This window comes from Ranitomeya variabilis, chromosome 8 (assembly GCF_051348905.1).
Source record: "Ranitomeya variabilis isolate aRanVar5 chromosome 8, aRanVar5.hap1, whole genome shotgun sequence".
In the NCBI taxonomy this organism is placed as follows: domain Eukaryota; kingdom Metazoa; phylum Chordata; class Amphibia; order Anura; family Dendrobatidae; genus Ranitomeya; species Ranitomeya variabilis.
In genome coordinates, this window is record NC_135239.1 from 163,508,328 (window position 1) to 163,528,675 (window position 20,348).

Genomic DNA, 20,348 nt, shown 5'->3' on the forward strand with positions numbered 1-20,348 from the left:
GTTATGTCGGTTCTGATGCCCAAAACCAATTTGGGCCAGGCTGGAGAGATGGGAATTTGATGTGGTGCGCCCTGTTCTATGTGTCTGCAGTGTGAGATCAGTGGCCCAAAGGCATTTAACCCTTTCAATAACTCTCTTCAGTGCCCACATGGATGGCATTTTTGTGCCAGTTTTGCAACTTTTGTAGCTACTTTTAAGCATATTCCCATCTCGGCACCTCGCTGCATTGTATTTTATTATAATTTTTTTATTGTTGTCGTTAAACCTGTAAAAAAACAAACAAAAAAATTGCCTAATAAGAAACCAACTTCAGCATCGTCTTTGTTTGTTTTTTTATATTTCCTGGTATTTGACTTTGACAAAACTTTATTGATACAGTCAGGTGCGGAGTACATGTGTTTTTTACCTGCATTTAATGCAAATCTAGGGGGGAAATCTGCATATAAAACTCAGTGCACCCGCAAGAGAAATTGACATGTTGCAGATTTAAAACAAGCACCACAGGTCAGTTTACGTTGCATTAAAAAGCACAGTGGGCAGGAGATTTCTATACTCCCCGTCCACTTTTCTGGAACTGTAAGATGCTGCGTTTTTTTACGTAGCAAAAAATATTCAGCGGCAAAAATGCGCCAAAAGCTGATCATGGCAGCCTTATACTCTCCTGTCTGTTTTTTACCTCCAGAGACGAAAAACACATCTGTCTCTACTTTTAGTATTTGGTGTTAGTTCTCCCTTTGTTTCTCCGTTTTTTTCCTCTGCACAGGGGCGTTCTCAGAGCACCTCCTGCACCCTTAAGGGGATGCGGCTTTACTAATGATCCTTTACTTATATTTGAAAATCCCTTTAACCATAGGTCAGAGAAGTTAAAAAGATATCTTCTATGAATTGTTAGCATAGGGTCAGATGCCACATTTGTCCACCTAGGTAAATGTTTTCAAATTCCTGGTATCCCGCAGGTTAAAATTGCTTTGTTTTAAAGTATTGTGGACACGTGAAATCTGGTCACAAACATTGTTCTTCACGTCTGCCAGTAGTTTTAAAAAATATGACTACTTTTATGGGATTATTATTTATTGATAAATGAGAGTACAATAGTAACTGGGAATCTAAGCTCCTTGTCCAGTCTACTAGGAGGAATTATTCCCACACTTGACATTTGGGTGAGAATGTTTCATTTTTCCTATCAGATGATTTGATGTATGCCCGCAGCGGCCAGATGTTACAGCATACAAGAAATCCCATACCCACTATGCGTCCAGAGACGCCGCAGCTCACCCATGGAATCGGACATGTGGTGCGAGAGAAATGTCAGCCATACAATGTATTGGACGCGGTGAATCCGCACAGTTCACCTGCGTTCAATGGCCGGAAGTGCTGCCAAATCCTGATTGCACATACCCTAAGTGCCCACTAGCCAGTTCTGCCCGTGAGTATGTATAACACATACATAACCTCCGGTCCAGTGAATCCTCGCAGTGCACAGTGTGTGCGCTGGGGAGATTCGTAAGTCTGCAGTCACACAGAGTGCTTACAGACTTGCCTATTTGGACCAGACAACACCCATTAATATTGAATTTAATAACCGTTATTAAATGGTCCCACCATATTGCTATCTCATGATTGGCAAGTGGGCTATTCCCATCTATATACCCTGCTGTCTACACAGAAAGCCCAACGGAAGCCATGATGGTAGTGACAGTCGCAGGTACTCCCATACTTATGTCCATCATACCATCACTGTGAATATATCAGCACTATACTGTACAACATTAAGGGTATGTTTCAGGTATGTTTCAGGAAACGCTGCGCGTTTGACGCTGCGCAGGGCCGCAGCGTCAAACACGCAGCGTCCAGATGTTACAGCATAGTGGAGGGGATTTTATCAAATCCCGTCTCCACTATACGTGGTAACACGCACCCGGCTGCCCTGCGATTCCGGACATGCGGCGCATCTTTTAAGATCGCAGCATGTCCATTTACCTTGCGGCGATGCTGCGCCGTCACAAGGTATATCACAGGGCCCTATGTGTGGGGTGCGATGATCCCGGATGTGTGCAATGAACACATCCGGCATCGTCGCATCACAGAAGGGGGCGGAGCGGGTTTGCCGCTCCGTCCAAACCGCCGGTCATCCTGAAGGTGGACACACACCCTAACATTTTTTTTCCAGAAATGACATCTCTCTTCTTCCCAAGCTTGATCCAGTCTCCATCTTCTTCTTGCAGGGATCGCCTTGATGAAAGAGCTTCATTCTCAGCAGCTTCTCGGTCTTGTCATGGGGAGTAGCACTTATCAGTGGGGATACAGCTCCCTGTGTTCTTTCCAGTGCAGAGATCCTAAATCCAGACTTGAGCTTGCAATCATTTTTCTAAGGGTCCCTTTCCACTTGCGAGATAAAAAACGGTCCGTAATCTGGACCGAAAAAACGGATGGAACGTATGCGATTTTCATGCGAGTGTCATGCGAGTACAATGCGATTTTTAATCGCATCATCCGTTTTTTATAATCGCATCATCCATATGACATCCGTATTACTGTCCGATTTGTACGCACCGGTGTCCTTTGAAAAGCCGGCAATTCAGCGCGGTGTACAGTAAAATCACACTGACAGGTTAGAATAGAGTAGATATATACACATAGAATAGGTATGTATACATATATATATGTCAGTGAGACACCTATATATGTATATTTATATTTAATGCAGCGCTAGATAGCATAAAAGCCGCTAATTCAATTGCCGGCTTTTAATTTCTCCTTCACAAACCCGACATGATATGAGACATGGTTTACATACAGTAAACCATCTCATATCCCCTTTTTTTTGCATATTCCACACTACTAATGTTAGTAGTGTGTACGTGCAAAATTTGGGTGCTGTAGCTATTAAATTTAAGGGTTAACTCGCGGAAAAAATTGGCGTGGGCTCCCGCGCAATTTTCTCCGCCAGAGCGGTAAAGCCAGTGACTGAGGGCAGATATTAATAGCCAGGAGAGGGTCCATGGTTATTGGCCCCCCCATGGCTAAAAACATCTGCCCCCAGCCACCCCAGAAAAGGCACATCTGGAAGATGCGCCTCTTCTGGCACTTGGCCACTCTCTTCCCACTCCCTGTAGCGGTGGGATATGGGGTAATGAAGGGTTAATGCCACCTTGCTATTGTAAGGTGACATTAAGCCAGATTAATAATGGAGAGGCGTTAATTATGACACCTATCCATTATTAATCCAATTGTAGGAAAGGGTTAAAAAACACACACACACATGATTACAAAGTAGTTTAATGAAATAAAGACAGCGGTTGTTGTAATAATTTATTGCTCTCTCAATCCATCAGGAACACCCTCGCTTGGCAACATAATAAACGCACAAGATACATACCCTCAGATGTCAGATCACGTCCCACGATGTAATCCATCTGAAGGGGTTAACTAATATTACAGGCAGGAGCCCTGCTAATGCAGCTGTGCTCCGTGCCTGTAATTCCCCGGCGAATGAATGAAATGTAGGTCATTGACCTACATTTCCTTCAGTCGCGGTGATGCGCCCACTGGTGGATGTCCTCATATGACCTGGAGCGTGGGAAAAAGTTCCCAGGCTGCAGTTTATGAGAACATCCACCAGAGGGCGCCTCACCGCGACTCAATGTAAGTACAGATCCTGCTTTCCTTTCAGCACCCGGGGGATTACAGGCACCAGTGAGTGGTTTATCGCAGCTCGTGCCTGTAATATTAGTTAACCCCTTCAGATGGATTACCTCGTGGGACATGATCGGACATCAGAAGGTATGTATCTTGTGCGGTTATTATTTTGCCAAGCGAGGGTTTCCTGATGGATTGAGAGAACAATAAATTATTACAACAACCGCTGTGTTTATTTCATTAAACTACTTTTAAATCATGTGTGTGTGTTTTTTAACCCTTTCCTACAATTGGATTAATAATGGATAGGTGTCATAATTGACGCCTCTCCATTATTAATCTGGCTTAATGTCACCTTACAATAGCAAGGTGGCATTAACCCTTCATTACCCCATATCCCACCGCTACAGGGAGTGGGAAGAGAGTGGCCAAGTGCCAGAATAGGCGCATCTTCCAGATGTGCCTTTTCTGGGGTGGCTGGGGGCAGATGTTTTTAGCCATGGGGGGGCCAATAACCATGGACCCTCTCCTGGCTATTAATATCTGCCCTCAGTCACTGGCTTTACCACTCTGGCGGAGAAAATTGCGCGGGAGCCCACGCCAATTTTTTCCGCCATTTAACCCTTTATTTCAGCAGCTACAGCGCTGAAATTTTGCACATACACACTACTAACATTAGTAATGTGGAATATGCAAAAAAAAGGGGATATGAGATGGTTTACTGTATGTAAACCATGTCTCATATCCTGTCGGGTTTGTGCAGGAGAAATGAGAAGCCGGCAATTGAATTAGCGGCTTTAATGCTATCTAGCGCTGCATTAAATATAAATATACATATATAGATGTCTCACTGACATATATATATGTATATAGACACATTCTATGTGTATATATCTAGTCTATTCTAACCTGTCAGTGTGATTTTACTGTACACCGCGCTGAATTACCGGCTTTTCAAAGGACACCGGTGCGTAAAAATCGGACAGAACTCGCATGGTGCGAGTGCTGTGCGATTTTTTTCTCGCACCCATTGACTTGCATTGGCGAGTCTCGTCCGAGAATCGCAGCAATACGCAGCATGCTGCGATTTTTTTCTCAGCCGATCCAGATTTTTCTCAGTCCGATTTCGGCTGAGAAAAAAATCGCAAATCAAAAGACACCTATTAACTAACATTGGTCCGAGTGCAATCCGATTTTTTATCGGATTGCACGCGTCCGTTTTCCTCGCAAGTGGAAAGGGACCCTAAGGGTATGTTTCCATGTTCAGGAAACGCTGCGTGTTTGACGCTGCGTTGAGCTGCAGCGTCAAACACGCAGCGTCCAGATGTTACAGCATAGTGGAGGGGATTTCATGAAATTCCCGTCTCCACTATGCATTAAAAAACACATGCGGCACACCCGCGGAAACGGACATGCGGCGCGTCTTTTAAGAACGCAGCATGTCCTTACAGTGCTGAAACAACGCAAGAACACTGCAGGTGACCTGCCACTGACCTCAGGTGCAGATTTGGTCAGGATTTTACCTGCATAAAATCCTGACCAAATCCTGATGCAATCCTGAACGTGGACACATACCCTTAGATTAAAGAACCCATTCACAATAGCTAAAAATCATCCAAACCAGCTGATTAATGTGTATGGGGGTCTCCTGATTCTCCCCTGACAGATGATAACACGGAAAGACGGATCTGGCCTCTTGAATTTCAATTGTCGATGCACTGTGCAGCTCAGTTCATTGTGTAGCAGTCGCTGCCGGGTGCTGCTGAACAGCTCCTACTCCAGTTGTCTGAACGCTGCCCTCAGCAGCACAATGCAGCTCGTTCATCTGGTCCTTACCGCTTATCACAGTTGATAGCTGGGGGTCCCGACCCCTCACTGATCTGGAGCTGAGGGGAGGATTCAATATCATAAAGACATAATGAGTAAGCAGCGCACTTTTTGATGATTTTTGCACTTTACTATGGAACTTATACATAAGAATTGTGTCCACCATATGGAACAGAATTTTCCTGTACAGTATATAGTAATAGCAGGCTGTGGATATGCTTGCATGTAAGATATGATACTGACATTCTTCCATGATTTTTTTCCTCTTTGATAAACCACTGTGTCATCTATACATTTTAATTACCGTATATACTCGACTATAAGCCGACCCAAGTATCAGCTGAGACCCCTAATTTTGCCACAAAAAACTGGGAAAACTTAATGACTCGAGTATAAGCCTAGGGTGGAAAACGCAGCAGCTACCGGTAAATGTCAAAAGTAAAAATAGATACCAATAAAAGTAAAATGAATTGAGACATCAGTAGTTTAAGTGTTTTTGAATATCCATATTGAATCAGGAGCCCCATATAATGTTCCATAAAGTTCATGATGGGCCCCATAAGATGCTCCATATTAAAATATGCCCCATATAATGCTGCATAAAAGGTTAATGATGGCCCCATAAGATGCTCCATACAGATAATTGCCCCATATAATGCTGCACATGGCCACATAAGATGCCCCATACAGATATTTGCCCCCATATAACGCTGCACATGGCCACATAAGATGCCCCATATGCTGTTGCTGCGATTAAAAAAATCACATACTCACCTCTCAGGCCCCTTGCTATATTCACCTGCTCTGCGTTCCACCGCTGCCGGCCGCCTCTGTGTCTTCCATCCTCTGTACCGACAATCAGGCAGAGGGCGGCGCGCACTAATCGCGTCACCGCGCCCTCTGACCTGAGCGTCACTGCGGAAGACGCAGCGGCGCCGACGGTGGAACGAGGAGCAGGTGAATATCGCGCACTGCCCCCGTCATACTCACCTGCTCCTGGCGCAGTCACTGCACGTCTGTTTCCCGGCGCCGCAGCTTCCTCCTGTAGTGAGCGGTCACATGGTACCCCTCATTACAGTAATGAATATGCGGCTCCACCACTATGGGAGGTGGAGCCGCATATTCATTACTGTAATGAGTGGTACCATGTGACCGCTCACTACAGAAAGAAGCTGCCGGCGCTGGGGAAAAGACGTGCAGGGACGTTGCCAGGAGCAGGTGAGTATTATTACACAGCTCCGCTCCCCCTCCCCTGCCGACCCCTGGGTATGACTCGAGTATAAGCCGAGAGGGTTACTTTCAGCCCCAAAAAGTGGGCTGAAAATCTCGTCTTATACTCGAGTATATACGGTATGTTCTAAATAAAGGAATGTTTTATTATTATATTCTGGTGGTTGGTGATGACGCTAAGGGCTTGTGCACACGTTGTAGATTTAGTGCGTTTTTTCCTTGCAGATTTTCTAGAAAAACTTGAAGCAATCCTGATGCCAGCAAAGTGAATAAGATTCCTGAAGTGTCATGTACACACTGAGTATTTGTAACTTGCACACAATATATTTTTTTTAAGGAGAATTAGAAATGCTGCAGATTTCTCTCTTTAGCTGTATCCACACACTGCAGTCACGTTCCGTTTTTTCTTTTCCTGCTAATGCAGTGTTTTGCTGCCCTTAGGCTACTTTCACACTGGCGTTTACTGCATTCCGTCACAATGCGTCGTTTTGCCGAAAAAATGCATCCTGCAAAAGTGCTTGCAGGATGCGTTTTTTTTTGCATTGACTTACATTAGCGACGCATTTGCGACGCATTGCCAGACGTCGCAACCGTCGTGCGACGGTTCCGCCGTGTTGTGGCGGACCGTCGGGACCAAAAAACGTTACATGTAACGTTTTTTGCTCCCGACGGTCCGCTTTTTCCGACCGCGCATGCGCGGCCGGAACTCCGCCCCCACCTCCATGCACTTCCCCGCACCTCACAATGGGGCAGCGGATGCGCTAGAAAAATGCATCCGCTGCCCCCGTTGTGCGGCGGAGACAGCGCTAGCGTCGGGGACCTCGGCCCGACGCACTGCGACGGACTGAGCCCGATGCTAGTGTGAAAGAAGCCTAAAAACCACAGTGCGGCTGCAGCATAGCCTTGGAGCCATGCTCCCACTTGCAGGAACGCTGCGTTATTCCTGTATTGCTCCCACAGGGTACAAACCGCAACAAGCAATCTATTTATTGTGGCTTTTTTAATGCATTTTTCTGGGGGCAGATCTGACAAATTTTTTTTTATATTTCACATTTAAAAATGCAATGTGCTTTTTTTCAGGCTTCCCATAGAAAATAGGAATAATAAAATGCACCCGATAGCATACCGTTCCTCAGCACACGGGCCGGGCATGAGAATCACAGCCACTTTGGTTGAATTGATGAACCCCATTGAACAGAATTTGCAAGAATTATTTAGCATCTTCTTGGAATTTGTTATCTATAAAGCAACTGTGGCAACCATAGGAACGAAACAAGAGGATGTATGTGGTTTAAATGGATCTGTGGCATTAAGGGAGCATTGCAACTGTTACAAATCTGGAGCTGAGATGCGCATCCCACATAGGGTTCGCGTCTCCCCCACTTTTCCCATGGTGTGCTGCCAGCCCCAGCTAATGGGGGGTATACGCACCTGAGTGATTGCACCCATAGCCAATCCCATCCACTATTATGGGGCATTACTGTATTGAAAATTACTTTCAGAATGTCTGGGCTAACCAGCGCTTTGATACTCCTCTTTAAATGGCATGTTATTTCCATATCCTATCTCTGTTTACAACAGTGTGTTTTGTGTTGCCCTATGGCTGCTTTATTTTCATGTCCCTTCAATGTGTGTGACATGTATTTACTTGTACCAAAGTTAGCGCTACACTTCTGCATATGCGCTCATTGCCGTTAACCAGAATGGTGCTTGAATCACAGACATCGCCACTGCGCATGCGCCAACGAGCGCTTTCACCTTGCATTGAATTTTGCTTTTCATGACATGCGCACTGGAGCAACCAGCACGCCGACAAGCGCATGGTTTAGTTTGTGTTGTATGGGGTAAGCCATGGAACCGATCTAATTGTTATTTTCCAATATCATACACCTGTATGTTGATTATTAATTAGTGCAAGAATGCGTATTGTACGAATTTCTTCATATTTTTATCACTGCACTGCACTTTATGGTATACACGCACAATTGAATGATATCTGTCACTTGATGTATACTTCATATCAAGAGGGATTATGCCCCTGTTTTTATTTTTATTGTTAAACTATGTAATTCTGTATACTCTTTAACCCCTTCACCCCCAAGGGTGGTTTGCACGTTAATGACCGGGCCAATTTTTACAATTCTGACCACTGTCCCTTTATGAGGTTATAACTCTGGAACGCTTCAACGGATCTTGGCGATTCTGACATTGTTTTCTCATGACATATTGTACTTCATGATAGTGGTAAAATTTCTTTGATATTACCTGCGTTTATTTGCAAAAAAAAATGGAAATTTGGCGAAAATTTTGAAAATTTTGCAATTTTCCAACTTTGAATTTTTATGCCCTTAAATCACAGAGATATGTCACAAAAAAAAAAAATTAATAAGTAACATTTCCCACATGTCTACTTTACATCAGCACAATTTTGGAACCAAAATTTTTTTTTGTTAGGGAGTTATAAGGGTTAAAAGTTGACCAGCAATTTCTCATTTTTACAACATCATTTTTTTTTAGGGACCACATCTCATTTGAAGTCATTTTGAGGGGTCTATATGATAGAAAATACCCAAGTGTGACACCATTCTAAAAACTGCACCCCTCAAGGTGCTCAAAACCACATTCAAGAAGTTTATTAACCCTTCTGGTGCTTCACAGGAATTTTTGGAATGTTTAAATAAAAATGAACATTTAACTTTTTTTCACAAAAAATTTACTTCAGCTCCAATTTGTTTTATTTTACCAAGGGTAACAGGAGAAAATGGACCCCAAAAGTTGTTGTACAATTTGTCCTGAGTACGCCGATACCCCATATGTGGGGGTAAACCACTGTTTGGGCGCATGACAGAGCTCTGAAGCGAAGGAGCGCCATTTGACTTTTCAATGCAAAATTGACTGGAATTGAGATGGGACGCCATGTTGCGTTTGGGGAGCCCCTGATGTGCCTAAACATTGAAACCCCCCACAAGTGACACCATTTTGGAAAGTAGACCCCCTAAGGAACTTATCTAGAGGTGTGGTGAGCACTTTGACCCACCAAGTGCTTCACAGAAGTTTATAATGCAGAACCGTAAAAATAAAAAATCATATTTTTTCACAAAAATTATTTTTCGCCCCCAATTTTTTATTTTTCCAAGGGTAAGAGAAGAAATTGGACCCCAAAAGTTGTTGTACAATTTGTCCTGAGTACGCTGATACCCCATATGTGGGGATAAACCACTGTTTGGGCGCATGGGAGACCTCGGAAGGGAAGGAGCGCCATTTGACTTTTCAATGCAAAATTGACAGGAATTGAGAAGGGACGTCATGTTGCGTTTGTAGAGCCTCTGATGTGCGTAAACATTGAAACCCCCCACAAGTGACACCATTTTGGAAAGTAGACCCCCTAAGGAACTTATCTAGAGGTGTGGTGAGCACTTTGACCCACCAAGTGCTTCACAGAAGTTTATAATGCAGAACCGTAAAAATAAAAAATCATATTTTTTCACAAAAATTATCTTTTCACCCCCAATTTTATATTTTCCCAAGGGTAAGAGACGAAATTGGACCCCAAAAGTTGTTGTACAATTTGTCCTGAGTACGCTGATACCCCATATGTGGGGGTAAACCACTGTTTGGGCGCATGGGAGAGCTCGGAAGGGAAGTAGCACCGTTTGACTTTTCAATGCAAAATTGACAGGAATTGAGATGGGACGCCATGTTGCGTTTGGAGAGCCACTGATGCGCCTAAACATTGAAACCCCCCACAAGTGACACCATTTTGGAAAGTACACCCCCTAAGGAACTTATCTAGATGTGTTTTGAGCGCTTTGACCCACCAAGGGCTTCACAGAAGTTAATAATGCAGAGCCGTAAAAATAAAACAAAAATTTTTTTCCCACAAAAATTATTTTTCAGCCCCCAGTTTTGTATTTTCCCGAGGGTAACAGGAGAAATTGGACCCCAAACTTTGTTGTCCAATTTGTCCTGAGTGCGCTGATACCCCATATGTGGGGGGGAACCACCATGTGGACGCATGGAAGGGCTCGGAAGTGAAGGAGCGAAATTTGGAATGCAGACTTAGATGGAATGGTCTGCAGGCGTCACATTGCGTTTGCAGAGCCCCTAATGTACCTAAACAGTAGAAACCCCCCACAAGTGACACCATGTTGGAAAGTAGACCCCCTAAGGAACTTATCTAGATGTGTGGTGAGTGCTTTGACCCACCAAGGGCTTCACAGAAGTTAATAATGCAGAGCCGTAAAAATAAAACAAAAATTTTTTCCCACAAAAATTATTTTTCAGCCCCCAGTTTTGTATTTTCCCGAGGGTAACAGGAGAAATTGGACCCCAAACTTTGTTGTCCAATTTGTCCTGAGTGCGCTGATACCCCATATGTGGGGGGGAACCACCGTTTTACGCATGGAAGGGCTCGGAAGTGAAGGAGCGCTATTTGGAATGCAGACTTAGATGGAATGGTCTGCAGGCGTCACATTGCGTTTGCAGAGCCCCTAATGTACCTAAACAGTAGAAGCCCCGCACAAGTGACCCCATTTTGGAAACTAGACCCCCCAAGGAACTTATCTAGATGTGTTGTAAGAACTTTGAACCCCCAAGTGTTTCACTACAGTTTATAACGCAGAGCCGTGAAAATAAAAAATCTTTTTTTTTCCCACAAAAATTATTTTTTAGCCCCCAGTTTTGTATTTTCCCAGGGGTAACAGGAGAAATTGGACCCCAAAGGTTGTTGTCCTATTTGTCCTAAGTACGCTGATACCCCATATGTTGGGGTAAACCCCTGTTTGGGCACACGGGAGAGCTCGGAAGGGAAGGAGCACTGTTTTACTTTTTCAACGCAGAATTGGCTGGAATTGAGATCGGACGCCATGTCGCGTTTGGAGAGCCCCTGATGTGCCGAAACAGTGGAAACCCCCCAATTATAACTGAAACCCTAATCCAAGCACACCCCTAACCCTAATCCCAACAGTAACCCTAACCACACCTCTAACCCTGACACACCCCTAACCCTAATCCCAACCCTATTCCCAACCGTAAATGTAATCTGAACCCTAACCGTAACTTTAGCCCCAACCCTAACCCTAACTTTAGCCCCAACCCTAACTGTAGCCTTAACCCTAGCCCCAACCCTAGCCCTAACCCTAATGGGAAAATGGAAATAAATACATTTTTTTTATTTTTCCCTAACTAAGGGGGTGATGAAGGGGGGTTTGATTTACTTTTATAGCGAGTTTTTTAGCGGATTTTTATGATTGGCAGCCGTCACACACTGAAAGACGCTTTTTATTGCAAAAAATATTTTTTGCGTTACCACATTTTGAGAGCTATAAATTTTCCATATTTTGGTCCACAGAGTCATGTGAGGTCTTGTTTTTTTGTGGGACGAGTTGACGTTTTTATTGGTAACTTTTTGGGCACGTCACATTTTTTGATCGCTTTTTATTCCGATTTTTGTGAGGCAGATTGACCAAAAACCAGCTATTCATGAATTTCTTTTGGGAGAGGCGTTTATACTGTTCCGCGTTTGGTAAAATTGATAAAGCAGTTTTATTCTTCGGGTCAGTACGATTACAGCGATACCTCATTTATATTATTTTTTTATGTTTTGGCGCTTTTATACGATAAAAACTATTTTATGGAAAAAATAATTATTTTTGCATCGCCTTATTCTCAGGACTATAACTTTTTTATTTTTTTGCTGATCATGCTGTATGGCGGCTCGTTATTTGCGGGACAAGATGACGCTTTCAGCGGTACCATGGTTATTTATATCTGTCTTTTTGATCGCGTGTTATTCCACTTTTTGTTCGGCGGTATGATAATAAAGCGTTGTTTTTTGCCTCATTTTTTTTTTTTTTCTTACGGTGTTTACTGAAGGGGTTAACTAGTGGGCCAGTTTTATAGGTCGGGTCATTACGGACGCGGCGATACTAAATATGTGTACTTTTATTGTTTTTTTTTTTTTTATTTAGATAAAGAAATGTATTTATGGGAATTTTTTTTTTTTTTTTTCATTATTTTGGAATATTTTTTTTTTTTTTTACACATTTGGAAATTTTTTTTTTTACTTTTTTACTTTGCCCCAGGGGGGGACAATACAGATCGGTGATCTGCCAGTTTGCATAGCACTCTGACAGATCACCGATCTGCGAGAAGTGCAGGCTGCTTCACAGTGCCTGCTCTGAGCAGGCTTCTGTGAAGCCACCTCCCTCCCTGCAGGACCCGGATCCGCGGCCATCTTGGATCCGGGTCTGGAGCAGGCAGGGAGGGAGGTAAGACCCTCGCAGCAACGCGATCACATCGCGTTGCTGCGGGGGGCTCAGGGAAGCCCGCAGGGAGCCCCCTCCCTGCGCGATGCTTCCCTGCACCGCCGGCACATCGCGATCATGTTTGATCGCGGTGTGCCGGGGGTTAATGTGCCGGGAGCGGTCCGTGACCGCTCCTGGCACATAGTGCCGGATGTCAGCTGCGATAGGCAGCTGACACCCGGCCGCGATCGGCCGCGCTCCCCCCGTGAGCGCCGCCGATCGCGCTGGACGTACTATCCCGTCGGCGGTCATACGGGCCCACCCCACCTCGACGGGATAGTACGTCGGATGTCAGGAAGGGGTTAAATACTCAGTATCTGTCACCTGTACACTGCTTGAAAAAAGGTTCATTTGCCTGAACCGAAATGTCGCTGTCATAAGCTAAATAAAAGCTCCTCTTTTTCCACTAATTACAGCGTGCTGCTCCTATTTGTTGGATTTCTACATACAAGGTTTGGTCCTTGCCTTTGGAAGCTTCTGGCACCCGGACTTCTTATATTTGCCTGCTGTGCTGCTCTGTTTTACACACACACACACTTTGGACACACTTTCTCATTTAAAGATTTTTCTGTATTTTCATGACTATGGAAATTGTACGTTCACACTGAAGGCATCAAAACTATGAATTAACACATGTGGAATTATATACTTAACAAAAAAGTGTGAAAGAACTGAAATTAATGTCTTATATTCTAGGTTCTTCAAAGTAGCCACCTTTTGCTTTGATGACTGCTTTGCACACTCTTGGCAATCTCTTGATGAGCTTCAAGAGGTAGTCACCGGGAATGGTCTTCCAACAATCTTGAAGGAGTTCCCAGAGATGCTTAGCACTTGTTGGCCCTTTTGCCTTCACTCTGCGGTCCAGCTCACCCCAAACCATCTCGATTAGGTTCAGGTCTGGTGACTGTGGAGGCCAGGTCATCTGGTGTAGCACCCCATCACTCTCCTTCTTGGTCAAATAGCCCTTACACAGCCTGGAGGTGTGTTTGGGGTCATTGTCTATCCCGCAACCGGATAGAATAGCATGCCGCTGCAAGATGCTGTGGTAGCCATGCTGGTTCAGTATGCCTTCAATTTTGAATAAATCCCCATCAGTGTCACCAGCAAAGCACCCCCACACCACCTCCTCCTCCTCCTCCTCTATGCTTCACGGTGGGAACCAGGCATGTAGAGTCCATGTAGCGCCCCCACTGCCGCAGGGCCGAGGGGTACCCGGTACCGGGCCTCTGAGTCTCTGTTCTGGGGTTGTCACGGTGGCTAGACCCGGTCCGTGACCCTGCTGAGGGGCGTACAATGATAGGTGTGCGTGATGGTGATGTTTGTTGTGGTGGTGCGGTGCAGGTTGCAGTAAATAACGAGGACACCAGGTTGCAGTCTCTTTACCTCTTTACTGAAGGCTTCAGGATCCTCAATCCGGAATACGGTTAACCGGGCTGCGCAAGCCTGGCCGGTCCGATGGCACATCCAGAGTTCCCTTTGCAGGTGGAAATCTGTGCCTACCTGCTAGCGCTTGTGTGTTGTAGTCCTTCCCTGCTGAGCACCACGGGATAGTCCTCACAACTGTTGTGTCTGTTTCTCGTGTTCCCTCACAACTCGATTCTGATGTTCTCCCTCTACGTCCCCCTGATCTTATGGTTAGGACGCACCCGTATGACGGGGAGGCTCGGAGCTCTCCCGGGACTCTAGCGTCGCCCCACTCCTGTTGTTACCCCCTGTGTCTTCCTAGGTCACTTGGGTGAGACAACCCGCCTATAACTGACTGTCCTGCCGTAGGTTTGAAGTTTGGCTTGGAGCTCTATACTTCCTCGGCGTTCGGCCACCGGTTATGCACCTCAATAGGATGTTGCCTCGTCTTACAGCACGACTCCTACTGGTATTCTCCTTGTTGCGTTGATCTCGTTTCTCACTCAGCACAATATACCTCGCCTCTTGTCCTTCCTTGGGGTACCGCCGCTATATCATGCAGGCGCGGTCCCGTAACGTTCTCTCTGGTTGCTAGGCCTCTGTCAGGATCCCACCCCTGACAGGGACCCCTCTGAATCTTCCCCTACAACACCCTCTGCCACAAGGTGTTGCCTGGTTCCAACCCAGTCAGCTTTCTCCCTAACTTCCTGCCTAACCCCCAGTTTTACCAGATTGTGAGGAGTGGCCTAATAAATAGAACCCTTAGCTCCCCCTGGAGGCCAGACTGTGAAATGTATTGGTGTCTGTGATACCTGGTCAGATGAACTCCTTCAGTGCCATCAGACGTACCATAGCCCCCCTTAGCGGCGGAGCATCAGTACTGCATCGACCAGGACTCTGGGGCGCTGCACTCCCCCCCCGGTTAAATCCAGTACTCCTGGACTGGGAAGAAAACAACAATACATGTTAGCAAAAAGACATACAATTTTGAAAATGCAAGTACAAGTAAACTTTTTAACAGAGCTTCCCTTTATGGGAGGTGAGGACACTTGAACGTTACAAACATGGTTAAATACTTTAAATAACTTTTCTTACCCAACCGAGTATTCTACTAAGTGCAAAATCTTTGAACAATAATTTAACATTGCCTTGAAGGACGTACTCGCTGGATCCACTAAAGACCTTCTTATAACACATTATAAGGCTAATCAACTTTTATGCATTCTCCTTCTTCAAATCTGCAGGACCGCCTGTCCTAACTGCTCCAGACCTACTGCCTCTCCTTTCTGTTACAGGACCGCCCCTTTCTGCCCGGGCCTACTGTCTTTCCACTACTATACACAGTATAGAACATATCATCCATCTTTCGGTTCAGGATTACTGAGCCATCTCTGTATGGCTCCTAGGAGGACTCACTGACTAACCCCGTACGGGTTCACTTTCTGTCCTCATTCTTTTATCAACATTATTAAACATCTCTTACAATTAACTAGCTTTCTACATATAACTTTTACATATCAGCATTATTACTTCTTCTTTTAAAGCATCATCATTCCTTAAGTGCTATCGATGAACATCCCCTTTAAGAGGGGACCAAGTCTCTATGAGGTAGTGCAACTTCTCAAGCTGCAAGTCCGTATGCAGCAAGGACTCCGGTACTGCTTCCAGGAACAGTTTATTCGCAAAGAGTCCTTTCTTTTATAAAACCAGTAGAGAGCACCTTTAAGAAGGTGCAAACTATTTACAACATCAGTTTTTGAATCATTCACCGTCCATGATTCGGCAGTCTCTTGATAACTGAGGCAACAAGTAGAAAACAAACAAAAGGCAATAGGGATCCCGGGTCAACAAAGGGATCCCTTTGAGAGTTAACCCTGGATGGGTTTTAGCAGCAAAACAGCAGAAAACAATAAACTATTTACATTTGCAGAGTGTTAGGATATTTACTGGAACCACTCAGGAGGCAGCACCGGCGGAGGCAACCCCTGTGGATATTGCCCACCGCCTGGTACTGCATAAGGGGGAGTGTTGTCCCATCCGGGGGTCTGCGTACCCACTGTCTTCAGTTCTGGAGCAGCGGGAGCACCACCCACCTGAAGAGGTGCCTCCTTGGCCACGAGGATGGTTGAGGTGACGATGCTGCATGTCGTGGTCTTGACCATAGTGCACGTTGGAGTGACCTCGGTGGTCCTGGTGATGACCATGGGCTGGCCACAAGGGGGCACCTTTTCTACAGGGGTCAGCTTCACTGGCACCTTAATCGGGGGCGTCACAGGGTTCTGCCTCTTGTGGACATTCAGGGCAAACCACCCCTTTTCCCCAAAGTGCCTGGTGTAACTAACTTCGTCCCCCGGATAGAGATCCCGGTCTGGGTGGCCCTCTCTGAGATGAGACTCCACATCCCTTCGGTTGACAAACACCTCCGCATACAGACCCGGCTCTTTAATAAAGCCCCAGCCTCCGCGGAGCTTGAAGGTGGTGATGGAGCCCTGCCTGCGCGGGGCCTGGTGAGCGGCGGGGTCCTTGCGGGCTCGGTCCTTGACCGCCAGGTCTTTATGATGGTGGGCCTCCAGCCCGGCCTGGTACGCCTTTTCCTTTTCCTCCCACTGCTGTTCCAGCTGGGTCTGGTATTCCTCCCAGCTCAGGGCCTGCACCATCTCCCCTTCCCGTGTCTTCACCCCGGGGAACCCCATGAGGTTGGATCCTGGGTTCACCCAGCGGCATACCGTGCGCTCTGCATGGGCTTCACACAGCAGGGTAGTTGGCAGAATCGGGGCTTTCAGGAGGTACTCCATACCCGTTGCCTCCTCCCACGGTAACAGGCGCTAGAGTCTATGGGTCCCAGGGAGAGGGGGTGCCGCAACGGGGCCTATTAACAAGCCCTCTGCCGGCGGGACAGGGTCGGCGGACTCACCAGCCAATGCAGGCTCCTCCTCCGCGGCGGGTTCCGCTGACGGTGTCGGCAAGGGCCTCAGCAACAACTCCGGTGGTGGTACAGGATCCGATGCTGGAGGACTTCCTTCCGGCGCTACCTGGTGCGGAACCTGAGCCTTCATGTTCAGCTGAAGGAGCTGGTGGATCAAGTCTCCCATCTCAGCCTGCAAGAGATCAGCGCTGTCCATGGAGAACTGGCTGCGGTGCTCGTCCGGGTAGTCGGGGGAGTCTTCTGCTTCAACCCCACATTCACGTTCCGAGCTGCTGGCCATGGCGTCTGTCATGATTCCCAATGGCAGGGACTTAGGCAAAAAACGGACAAGCTCTAGGAAGGATGGTATCTTAGGTAACCGCGATACTGAACCTAACACGCAACTAAAAATAGCCAGGGGGTGTGCCTACGTTGTCTCTAGACACCTCGCGCCAGCCGGAGAACTAACTACCCCTAATAGAGGAATACACAGACCTGACTTGCCTCCAGGGAAACCCCAAAGGTTATAGTAGCCCCCCACATATAATAACGGTTAGGTAAAAGGAAAACACAAACGCAGTATGAATATAGATTCAGCAAAGCGAGGCCCTCTGACTAGATAGCGGAATATACCAAAGAGGACTTCGCGGTCACCTCAAAACCCTGAACAGCCATCCTGGAATTACCTTAACTCCGTTGTCAACTCATGACACCGGAGTAGCAATTCCAGATCACTAGAGCTTCCAGCCGCACGAGATATGAAAATGTATGCTGGACAAAACAAACACAAAAGCCAAAGATTCAACTTAGCTGACTTGCAGACTTGGAGCAGGAAGCAAGCAACAAGGTGCTCTGATAACATTGATTGCCGGCACTGCAATGACTGGGAAGCCAGACTAAATAGGAGACTCCCAATTTCCTAATGGAAACAGGTGCACTGAAAAAAACAAGACACCAGTCAACCAGTACCACCAGTAACCACCAGAGGGAGCCCAAAAACAGAATTCACAACAGGCGTCCTCCACGTGGGTCGCTTCCTGATCCTTTTCCCGCTCTCTCCTTTGTGGGCGGTTTCGTTTTCTCTGTTTCCGCCCACCATTGAGAATCAAGAGGCGGATCTCGGCTGCTGACGGACACGTCCTCACGGTGCAGAAATATTTAGACTGGGCGGCCATTGTCTTTCGCACTCTCCAGCCTGTTTACGCCCACTTCCACGTCCCTCTTCTTCTCCTGCGCTCTTCTTAGCGCTGTAATGGCGGCAGATTTTGGCGGCAAGTGGCACAGCCCAGTCTTTGCAATAAGTCACAGTCCAAGTATAATAAATCACAGTTCCAAGGCACACATGACCTGATTCTTCAGGCTTAAGTAGATCCTGTTCGTGACGCCAAGTTGTAGCGCCCCCACTGCCGCAGGGCCGAGGGGTACCCGGTACCGGGCCTCTGAGTCTCTGTTCTGGGGTTGTCACGGTGGCTAGACCCGGTCCGTGACCCTGCTGAGGGGCGTACAATGATAGGTGTGCGTGATGGTGATGTTTGTTGTGGTGGTGCGGTGCAGGTTGCAGTAAATAACGAGGACACCAGGTTGCAGTCTCTTTACCTCTTTACTGAAGGCTTCAGGATCCTCAATCCGGAATACGGTTAACTGGGCTGCGCAAGCCTGGCCGGTCCGATGGCACATCCAGAGTTCCCTTTGCAGGTGGAAATCTGTGCCTACCTGCTAGCGCTTGTGTGTTGTAGTCCTTCCCTGCTGAGCACCACGGGATAGTCCTCACAACTGTTGTGTCTGTTTCTCGTGTTCCCTCACAACTCGATTCTGATGTTCTTCCACGTCCCCCAGAACTTATGGTAGGACGCACCCGTATGACGGGGAGGCTCGGAGCTCTCCCGGGACTCTAGCGTCGCCCCACTCCTGTTGTTACCCCCTGTGTCTTCCTAGGTCACTTGGGTGAGACAGCCCGCCTATAACTGACTGTCCTGCCGTAGGTTTGAAGTTTGGCTTGGAGCTCTATACTAAATAAAAGCAAGAGAAAAAAACAAGAGAAAAAAACAAGAGAAAAAAAGTGATCAGCACTCACCATTCCCGATGCTATAAAAAGTCTTTATTAGGACATGGACACGGACAGGGAGATCATGGTGTGCAGGGATGACAGCTGTTTCGCGCTACATGCGCTTCCACAGATCGGGATCTGTGGAAGCGCATGTAGCGCGAAACAGCTGTCATCCCTGCACACCATGATCTCCCTGTCCGTGTCCATGTCCTAATAAAGACTTTTTATAGCATCGGGAATGGTGAGTGCTGATCACTTTTTTTCTCTTGCTTTTATATTGTTACCTCTTTTTGATTGAGCACCCCATACGCCCATGCACTGAGTAGGGGGTATAGGAGCTGGTACAGCGTATTGTAGCACGCTAATAGGTGATCGCATGGGACAGCAGTGCGAGTATATTATCTTTTGCTTGGACTTGGAGCTCTATACTTCCTCGGCGTTCCGGCCACCGGTTATGCGCCTCAGTAGGATGTTGCCTCATCTTACAGCACGACTCCTACTGGTATTCTCCTTGTTGCGTTGATCTCGTTTCTCACTCAGCACAATATACCTCGCCTCTTGTCCTTCCTTGGGGTACCGCCGCTATATCGTGCAGGCGCGGTCCCGTAACGTTCTCTCTGGTTGCTAGGCCTCTGTCAGGATCCCACCCCTGACAGGGACCCCTCTGAATCTTCCCCTACAACACCCTCTGCCACAAGGTGTTGCCTGGTTCCAACCCAGTCAGCTTTCTCCCTAACTTCCTGCCTAACCCCCAGTTTTACCAGATTGTGAGGAGTGGCCTAATAAATAGAACCCTTAGCTCCCCCTGGAGGCCAGACTGTGAAATGCATTGGTGTCTGTGATACCTGGTCAGATGAACTCCTTCAGTGCCATCAGACGTACCATAGCCCCCCTTAGCGGCGGAGCATTAGTACTGCAACGACCAGGACTCTGGGGCGCTGCAGTCCATCCGTTCACCTTTTCTGCGTCGCACAAAGACACAGTGGTTGGA